Raw genomic sequence first — 11,337 nt, 5'->3', positions numbered from 1 at the left:
CGTTTAGGGCCAAAATGTCCACTACATGCATAAGAATGAAAAAATGATAGAATTGATTTTACCTCAGTTTCAGGAATGCATCGATGAATTACCTAGTCGGAACAGTACTTCCAAAGATAGAGGTCGTCCCAAATATAGTATCGAGACTTACGTTTGATCTTGTCTTTTTCAGATCGCGAAAGGTTAGGAGAGACCATACCTGTAGCAAGATAATTCAACATCTCTGCATACCAAGGAAAAATCGTTTGGGCAGTAAGCAAGTTTTCATCCGAAAAATCATCTTTAAGTGGTGTTACTTCCTTTGATGGAGGAATTCGGTTCAGATGGTCCGCCACCAAATTCTCACGTCCTTTCTTATCTTTTATTTCGAGATCGAACTCTTGCAAAAGTAGTATCCACCTTATAAGCCTCGATTTTGCTTCCTTCTTTCCGATCAGATATTTGAAGGCTACATGATCAGAAAAAACCACAATCTTAGTTCCTAATAAATATGAATGAAATTTTTCTAAGGTAAAGACTATAGCTAGAAACTCTTTTTCAGTGGTTGAATAATTGATTTGGCCAGCGTCTAAAGTTTTAGAGGCATAGGAGATGACGTGTGATTCCTTCTGGATACTTTGTCTAAGGACTGCTCCCATGCTATGGTCACTAGTATCGCACATTATCTCGAAAGGATAACTCCAATTCGATGGTTGTGTAACACCCCCTTAACCCTAAACCGTCGCCAGAATAGGGTTACGAGGCATTACTAGACATATCAGACAACTTACAAAATAATTCACAAATAAATAATAATATTCATAGTATAATATAATAGTTAAGTCCTAACAATAGACGCTCGAAACCAAAACGTAAATTAAAAGTGAAACGAAACTTGTTCAAATTCTCCGGAATTTTTTTTTGTAATTTAATTTTTATATATATATATTTTAAATTTCGACAGCATTTCTGCTTATTTTTACATAAAACCCCCTACAAACTTTAAACCCAAAAACAAACCAATATCAATACTCCAACCAATGATTAAGTATACTCAATTACATCCAATTTATATTAAAATAATAATTTAATACCTTAGTTTAAACAATATAACATGTTAGTATATATGTATAATTAATAATATTTATTTCATTTCAATTATTTAATACCAAACCTACCATTTCACAACTTTATTTCATATTCATAGTCCAAAACATTATAATCATTTATATACAACCAAAATCATTTAACTTAATGTATACACATAATTTATATGCAACTACCTAGTACATGCCACTTAACAAAAGGAAGAAATACATCACCAAAATCTTTTTGTTGGAATCGGGTTTGTTTTGAATGCTAGACCGGATCCGAAACTCTAATAACCTGCGCACGGAAACAACCGTACGCTGAGTATTTCATACTCAGTGGTATTACTATAAATCAAGACTATTTAACATTAATAAATTACAAACATCAACCATAAATTTATTATTTATTTAAACTAATTATATATATAATTATATTACTTCATAAATCTTAAATTCATAATTTTTTTTCATACCAACTCAATTCATAATTTAGTTCATATATTCTTTCTCGTACTTTTCAATAGTGCTAAAACAAATAATCTCATTTTCAAAATTTCATTTCAATTATTTACCCTATTAACAAGGCTCGGACTTTGACAGATACGCGGATTCCATCCAAACACACCAAAATATCCAACCCAAATACACCCGGAATATTGTAAATCCTCCATAACACACCGGTATAATATATCCTCCCAAACACACCAATAAGACATTAAATGCCTCTTCGGATAAACTGAAGTATATAATAACAGAAACATCTTCTCGGCCGAACTACAAATCTTCTCATCACATCACAAATCCAATGGCATGCCATTTGTATCAAATCTAGTCCGACATGTTACTAGGGTATTATTTTACTTTTCTAATTTCAATTTCATTTCCACAAAAATTTTCAATACTCAAACAATTCAAACATCTATTATCTTAATTCATATACAAATTAATTTTCACACATACTCATATTTAACTTCAAATATAATACTTACCTTATCTTAATTATTTCATAACTATAATTTCAATATACATTTAATAAATAGTTTGAGTTATAGTAATACAAACCCAAAACACGAGTTTACTCCTCAACGATCTTTTCTTTTCCTTTGGATGCCGATGCCTCGTTTTTCTTGTTAGCTATGAAAAAAAAATAATAACAATTTACATTATTAATTACAGCATTAATTTAATAATTAAATTTCTAAACAATTCCTACCTTCTTCCCAATTTAATCCTAACTAAACTTAATTATTTTCTTAATCCAATTCACTCTCTTTTTCTATTCAAATTTTGTCTAAACTTATATTTAACTATAAAATTTCCTGCATATTTCCCTAATTTCGAAATTTCTTCAATTTAGTCCCTACAACATAAAACTTATAGCCTAGTTTACAATTTAATCCCTTAATCAATTCTAACTTAGAATTCATTCAATTAAATCCCTAATTCCATAATTTATCCAACATGAACCATGTTTGGAAACATATGAACTCTTGAACTATCAACTTAATTTCATCAAAATCTTGATTTAAAGCTTCTAAAACATCAAAATTAACTAAAAAGGACTTAATTGACTTACCAAATTAACTCCAAGCTTCAAAAACCCTATTTTCCCTTTTTCTTTCTTTTTCTTCTCTTCTTTCCCCTGTTTCGAATGCTCTCTGTAACTTTCTTTCTTCTTTTTTTTTGCGTTTCATTTGTTTTATTTCTTTTATGTTATATTTTATATTTAATTAATTTAATAAATATCTATTTTCATAACAAATACTAATATTACAATTGGATACATATTTATTTTTACATTTGTACCAATGATTTTATTACCATTGTCATTATTTAATTTGTTTCTCAAACAAAAATCTCATAATTTTAATAATTTAATTATTTATTTAACAAATATCTTTTTACTTAAATTATAAGTAATTAAGTATTTAAATTACAAATGTACCAATGTAATTTTTACACATGTATATTTTTATTACCATACAATTATCTACTATTTAATTTATTTAATAATAATGCTAATAATAATAATCTAATATAAAACCATAATGTTAATTAATAATTATAATAATTTAATATAAAACCATAATAATAATCATTATAATATATAAAACCTAAATAAAATCTTTGATTTTATTTCACCAATATGCCGCCTCATTTGTAGTCAATGGCTTAATTGCCATTTTAATCCTTTTTATTTTCTATTGCTTTAGAATTAAGCTTTTACCCTTTTTTCAATTTAGTTCTTTTTGCTAATTTTTCTAAATTAAGCTAATTTCACCTAATTAAATCCTAATTAGACACACCACTATGCTCATAAATATTTTTAATAATTATTTTCAAACTTATTTCACTAAGACGGAGGCCCTATAACTCACTTTTTCGGTGCCCGTGAATTTCGGGTCATTACAGGTTGAACAATAGGTGCCGAAACGTGCTTATGTTTGAGTGTGTCAAACGCTTCTCTGTATGACTGGTCAAACTCGAATTCCATGTCCTTCTGTAATAGGTTTCAAAGGGGTTGCGTAATTTTCAAAAAGTCCTTAATGAACAGCCTATAAAAACCTGCATGACCAAGGAAAGATCGAATCATCCTCACAGCAGTGGGGCATGGTAGTGAGTTAATGATGTCGATTTTTGTTTTATCGACAGAAATTCCCTTGGCAGAAATAATATGACCTAGAACTAATTCCTTGTCTACTATAAAATGGTATTTCTCATAATTTAGAACAAGATTAAATTCTAAGCATCTTTCCAAAATTTTTGCAAGTTTAGTCAGACATACCTCGAAGGACTCACCATATACAGTAAAGTCGTCCATGAACACCTTGATAATTTTCTCAACGTAGTCTGAAAATATACTTACCATGCACCTCTGAAAAGTGGCTGGTGCGTTACAGAGTCCAAACGGAATCCGTTTGTAAGTGAATGTGCCAAATAGACACGTAAACATCGTTTTCTCTTGATCCTCTGGTGCCACTTGAATCTGGAAAGACCCTGAGTAACTATCAAGACAACAATAGTGAGACTTTCTAGCTAAACGTTCTAACATCTGGTCAATAAAAGGAAGTGGAAAGTGATCTTTCCGAGTTAAGGAATTCAACTTCCTGTAATCGATGTAGACTCTCCACCCATTTTGGACCCGAGTGGGAACCATCTCACCTGCCAAATTCTCAATTACAGTCACACCGGTCTTTTTTGGTACTACATGGACTGGGCTAACCCAACTACTATCGGAAATGGGATAGATCATCCTGGCGTCAAGTAGCTTTTGGACTTCTTTTCTTACCACTTCTATAATGGGCTAATTGAGACGCCTTTGAGCCTCTCTTTTAGGTACAGCATTATCCACCACTTGAATTTTGTGCATGCAAGTCGATGGACTTAACCCTTAACGTCGGCTATTGTCCATCCAATTACCTCTTTATAGTCCCTAAGGACTCGTACCAAGTTTTCTTCTTCTACTCTCGAGAGTTTACTCGAGATTATCACCGGTAGTGTATTTCCTTCACCGAGAAAAGCATACTTCAAGTACTTGGGAGTGGTTTGATTTCCAACTCCGGGGCCTGCAAAACAGATGGCACGAGCTTAGTCTGTGAGGGAGATAATTCAAAGGTTTTACCTGAAGCTTTCCGTAGTTTCGATGCCTCCATATGAGCTACTGCTTCGTGAACAGAATCTTCAATGGTTATCCTCTCCTCAAGTTCCTTAATGGCATCAAAGTCTAAACTCCTGCAAAGGACAGTTTGTAACTCATCCTTGTCATGATATTCCAAATGTAACTCAGTTAAAGGATCAATAATATCAATATTAGAAACATTAGAAATCATGCTAGGACAGTTCATGGCCTCGTAGACATTGAATTTTACTACTTTCCCATCGAACGTCATAGTGAGTATCCCATTTCTTACGTCAATCTTTGTTTGTGCGGTACTAAAAAATAGACTTTCAAGAAGTATGTCTGATGCATTGGCCTAATTGTCATCCTCCATGTCGATAATGTAGAAGTCCACAGGAAATATTAGCTCGTTTACCTTGACAAAAACATCCTCTAATACTCCCTCCGGATGCACCATAGATCTATCTGCAAGCTGGATTATCACGCCTATTTCCTTTAAAGGACTTGTGTTAAGTAGTTTATAAATTGACAAAGGCATAACATTAATTGATGCGCCTAGGTCACACATGCTTTTTTAATACCAACGTTACCTATTTTACAGGATATGAAAAACATACCTTGGTCCTTATATTTGGGCAGTATTTTTCGTTGCAGAACGGCGGAGACATTTTCTTCGACACTTACCTTTTCATTTCCCAAAAGTTTCCTTTTACTCGTACATAAGTCTTTCAGGAACTTCGCGTATTGTGGGATCTGCTTAATTGCATCAATAAGAGGTATGTTAGTTTCCACCTTTCGGAAGGTGTTGAGGATCTCCTTCTCGTCTCGCTCCTTCTTACATTGGACAAGTCATCCAGGAAACGGGGGTGGTACTACAAATGAATTTTATGGTGCCGACTCCACTGGAGCCTCTGTGCCAAGTTTCTCCCTATCTTGACTAGCGTCGTGGCGCGACTTGTGTCATGTACGGGCTCCAAAACCTTCCCACTCCTTACCGTCATAGCGCTTGCATTGTGTCATGAATTTGGCTTAGTCTGGGATGACAGCTTACCTTGGGACTCTAAACGGCTAACCGTGAGCGCGAGTTTGCTTACTTGCTTGTCCAACTCCTGCAAATGCATGTCAGTTTTTTGTTGGAACTTCTCAATACTGTTGGCTAACCTTTCCACTATGGCGGCCAAAGATGACTTCAGGGGTGGTATCTGTTGATTCTGCGACGGCCTTTGTTGGAACGGTTGATTGAACCGCAGATTTGTCCCATCGCTGAGATTCGGGTGATCCTTCCATCCCACATTATACAAGTTCGAGTAGGGGTCATACCATCTTTGGGGTGGTCCTAGGAAGTTCTCGACAGCATTCGCTTGTTCTACCGAATCTTCTTGTAAAATTAGACATGAGCCCGTCGAGTGGTCTAGCTTAGCGCAAATTTCGCATAACTGTGTTGGGTCTATTTTATCTGAAAGCAAAGTTTGAACAACGTTAGTAAACTTGTCAATTTTATCTTCTACAGATAGAGAATTTAACCCATGAACCTGTCTCGTGGGTTCTGTAATCGGTCGGAATTGTTAAGAGTTGGCAGCCATGGTTGAAATCAACTATCTCGCTCTTTGAGGCGTCATGTTGACTAGTGCTCCTCCACTTGTAGCATCTATCATTTTCATTTCCATCGGGAGTAAACCCTTATAAAAATACTGCAATAGTGACTGCTCAGTCAGTCCATGTTGTGGGCAGCTCGCATACAACTTTTTGTATTGCTCCCAATAATTATAAAGCGATTCAGTGTCCTTTTGACGGATTCCTACGATATCCCTCCTTAGTTCGGCCGCTCGGGCTGCAAGGAAGAACCTGTCAAGAAACAAACGAGACATGTCAGACCATGTGTTGACTGATCCCAGAGGCAAATAAAATAGCCACTCTCTAGCAGAATCGGCTAATGAAAACGGAAAAGCACGAAGTTTGATTTGGTCTTCGGTTACTCCCTGAGGCTTCACACTGGTGCACACTATGTAGAACTCCTTAAGGTGGGTGTGCGGATTTTTGTTTTTTAGTCCACGAAAAGTGGGCAGTATGTGGATCAAACCCAACTTTAGCTCGAACGGCGTTCCTCCTGCCGGATAGGTTATACATAAGGGTTGTTGTTCATCTAGTTTCGGTGCGAGCTGGCGTATAGTTTGTTCGGCCATCTCATCTAGTTCGTCAAAAAATTCTTCGGTGTAAGATATAGTTTCAAATCTGAGATTTGGCTGTTGATCACGTCGTATGGCTTCTCTTCGTAGTTGTCGGGCCAATTTCTCAATTTCTGGCTCAAACTCTAGATTTCTCAGTTCTGATCTGGTCATAAGGTAGACAAACAAAAGTTAGAAAATATATCCAATCCCCGGCAACGGTGCCAAAATTTGATGGGCGTCGAATCCATCAAAAATAATTCCTACAAAATAGCTCTAATTAGTAGTAGAGTGGTAGTAGGGTCAAGTCCACAGGGATTGGTACTCCAATCAACTTTCGAGTTTGGCTTATAAACAGAATGTCGTGTCAAGGGTCGTGGCTAGAGTCGTGCCCATGACTCAAAGCGTACCAGCTGAAAAATAAGCAAATAAATAAGTAAAGTAGGGGATTTTGAAATTGAGTAGAAACTAAATAATTAAAACTGCTAAGATAAATAATTAAGTAAATCAGAAATTAAATTGGAATTTGCAATCAAATGTAATAAGCCTTAGCCTTAGACTCGGTAAATTCCGTGTTGAGAATCGATCCTCGAAAATTGATCTTCTCTTTTAAACGATAAGCTGGTTATAGTGGTTAAGAATGTCTTAACCACGAATTCTTCCTCTCGTAGCTAGTCCCAGTACGACTTGCAAACCAACCCTTACCGATTATCTAACCGAAATACACGTGTTCCTGATTCAAGATTCCGGCAGCCTTGAATTCTGAAGAACCCAACTCGAATTAACAGCCTCAACCGCGTGGGTCGTTTAAACCCGATCACCTCTTCCTCGATTTGTTCTCGGAGATCCAAATACAGCATGACCGATTCGTTTCTCCAACTGTTAGAAAACACGACTCCAACCCAACGAGCTCTTTTTGACTTGAAATCGAATTATCCTTAAGGGGTGAGTTGTCAATCCCGATACTTAGGAAAAAGGTAAATACTGATTGGAAGGATTTTAGGCGCGAATACGAATCTCAAAATTCTTGACCGGAAAGAACATCGGCCTAAAGCTAAGATGGAATTTAGTTAAGCATGAAATTGTTCATGCTTTGTGAGTTTGGAAAGAAGATTGATGATTATGGTGATAGAAATTGGAAAGGAAAAACACTTGAAAGGCAATTAGCCCAATTTTAGAAAAGAAACAAAACCAAGTGAAAAAGTGGCAGAATGCTAAACTCCAATTTGAAAAGGGAAAAATAGAGTATTTCTATTCCAAATAGAAGTAGGAATACAAAGATAAGAGATGATTTTTCTAAGAACTAAAAGCCCCTATTTATATACATGAGGTTTACTAAAAATAGCTTAATCCTAAATTAATAAAATAAAAATAAATAATAAAACAAAATAATATCTTCTATTTTTAGCTTTTTACAACGTCAAAATTGATGTTAAATCCTTGGCCTTCCCATCTTTATGATTTGGCCCCAACTCAATGATTTGTCTTTCAATTTGGCCCCTTTTTGCTCGTTTTTGACCAATTACATCCCTGACAAGATTAAATCATAAAAAATCAATTAAGCAGGGATTAATTCAGAAATAAACCAAATTAGACACAATAATTATGTAAATTAATATGTTTATCAAAGTATCTCGATAGAATCAGATTTTCAGTTTAATTGAATAAGTTGTTAGCTATTTTTGTGTTAAAGTAGTTTCTTTGTAAGCTTATAAATATAGGCATTTATGCTTTGTTTTATCAATTCAGTGTTCATCAATAATAGAATAACTTTTATGCATATTGTAATTGTCTCTTTCACGTTTCCTTCTTCAACAAATTTGGTATCGGAGCAAGGTTTGATCTTTTAGGCAATTGAGTGAAAGTTAGGTTTGGGTCTACTGGGTGTTTGAGAGAAACACCTTTTTAGGTCTTTGAGAAATACGAGAGAAGAGAGTATGTGTTCTTGGAATGGCATCAGTTGGTTTTTCTTCTTCTCAACCACTCATACCCATTTTCAATGGTGAGAAATATGAGTGGTGGAGCATCAAGGTGAAGACATTGCTTATATCATAAGAGCTATGAGACTTGGTTGAGTATGGGTTTGCTGACATACTTAAACCTGATAAAGAAGAAGAAAAGAGGTTGAAAGAAACCAAGAAAAATGATGCTAACGCATTGCTCATTATCCAGCAAGTGGTTTATGACTCTATTTTCTCACGAATTGCTGCAGCAACCACATTGAATGAAGCATGGTCAATTTTGAAAAAAGAGTATCAAAGTGATTCAAAGGTTATAATGGTGAAATTGCAATCACTACGACATGATTTTGAAACCTTGATGATTAAGAATTGTGAATCAATTATTGATTTTTATCACAAACAATAACAATAGTTGGAAAATTACACTCTTACGGTGAACAAATTTCAGATGAGATAAATGTAGCGAAAGTTTTGCGAAGCTTGACAACAAAATTTGATCATGTTGTGGCTGCTATAGAAGAATCCAAAGATCTGTCAGTTCTTTCCGTTAATAAACTAGTGGGGTTTCTTCAATTTCATTAGGCGAGAACCAATAGATCAACAAAAAAGAGTGAAGAGCAGATATTTCAAGTGAAGGAGACATTCACAAATTGAAGTGACAATGACCGTTCAACAAATAATGATCAAGGAAAAGGAGGATTTCATGGTGGTCGTGGTCATGGTTATGGTAGAGGCAGAGGCAGAGAAAGGAATGATGGACAGGCAATACAATGAGCAAGGTAACATAAAATATGGCATACAATGTTATCGTTGCAACAGATATTGGCATATAAAAGCTAATTGTTGGTATAAGGATAAAAAAAATTAACTTTGCAGCAAAAATTGATGAGGAAAATAAACTTTTTATGGCTTGTATTGATGCTAACCTTAAACCAAGTGATTTGTGGTTTGTGGACAGCAGCTTTTCAAATCATATGACAGGCACCAAATCCTTGTTCAAGTTGCTTGATGAGTCACAAAAGATAAATGTGCAGCTTAGGAACAAAAGGGAGATGCAAGTTGAAGGAAAGACATGGTGAAAATTTTTACTAGCCATGGAGAAGAGAAATTTTGGATAATGTTCAATTTGTTCTTGATTTAGGATACAATTTATTGCGTGTTGGACAACAAATGGCTGATGGATATTCTGTCATATTTGATGATGATGCATGTATTAACAAAAATAAAAAGTCAGGCAAACAAATCCATGTCTATATGACTCTAAACAAGATATTTCTGTTGGATGTTCCAAACATGGAGAACTTTGTTCTTGCTGCAAATGCAAAGGATGACTCGAAACTATGGCATTTGAGGTATGGATATCTAAATATTAAAGGCCTGAAATTACTAAGTGATAAATGTATGGTTCTTGGACTACCAAAATTGGCTCCCTTGATTTATGTGAGAGGTACATTTATGGAAAACAAACTAGGAAGTCATTTCCTGTTGGAAAAGCATGGAGAGTTACAAAATGTTTAGAATTAATTCATGCTGATCTATGTGGTCTTATGCAAATCGAGTCCTTGGGTGGGAGCCGTTACTTCTTGTTGTTCACTAATGATTATAGTCGTATGAGTTGGGTGTATTTTCTGGAAAACAAGTCAGAAACTTATGAAAAGTTCTAAAAATTCAAGGCTAAGGTGGAGAACCAAAGCGACTGCTATATCAAAGTTCTTTGTATGAATTAAGGAGGAGAGTTCGTGTCTAAAGAGTTTAATATATTTTGTGAAGACAATGGCATCCGTAGGGAGTTAACAAATCCTTACACTCTAGAGCAAAACAGTGTCACTGAGCAGAAGAATCGAACTATTGTGGAGATAACCAGAAGGATGTTACAAGCAAAGTGACTCTCAAATCAGTTTTGAGCAGAAGCTATGGCAACATCAGTCTATCTATTGAATCTCTCGCCAACAAGGGTTGTCATAGACAATGGGTGTCTTGCTTATGCTTTGGTAAATTCTCATGCTCGTAGAAAACTTGATGAAAAATCTAAAAATTATATTTTTATTGGTTATTGTACTCAATCCAAAGCATATAGGTTGTACAACCCTCCTAGTGGAAAATTTTCAAGTAGAAGAGATGTAGTGTTTGATGAAAATGCAAGCTGGGATATGATTGTAGAGCAGGTACAATAGGAGATTTCTTTTCCCATTAAAGATTATCCTGATGAAAAACAAGAGTCAACACCAGCAACATCTACAATACTTGAAGAGTCTTCTAAAGAACCAATTCCACTAAGGAGATCAACAAGGGTCAGAAAGCCGAATTCGAAATATACTTATGACATTTATACATCTTGTCAATTTGCTCTAATTGTTTTAGATCCTCTGTATTATGAAGAAGCTGCTGATAAGGAAGAATAGAAAAAGGCGATGATGGAGAAGATGAAATCCATCGAAAAGAATGAAACTTAGGAGATGGTTAACTTGCCGGAAGAAAAAAATGCAATTAGTTTGAAGTGTATATTCAAGATAAAATTTAGT

The sequence above is a fragment of the Gossypium hirsutum genome, chromosome A12 (assembly GCF_007990345.1).
Source record: "Gossypium hirsutum isolate 1008001.06 chromosome A12, Gossypium_hirsutum_v2.1, whole genome shotgun sequence".
NCBI classification, from domain to species: Eukaryota; Viridiplantae; Streptophyta; class Magnoliopsida; order Malvales; family Malvaceae; genus Gossypium; species Gossypium hirsutum.
This window is presented reverse-complemented; position numbering follows the sequence as displayed.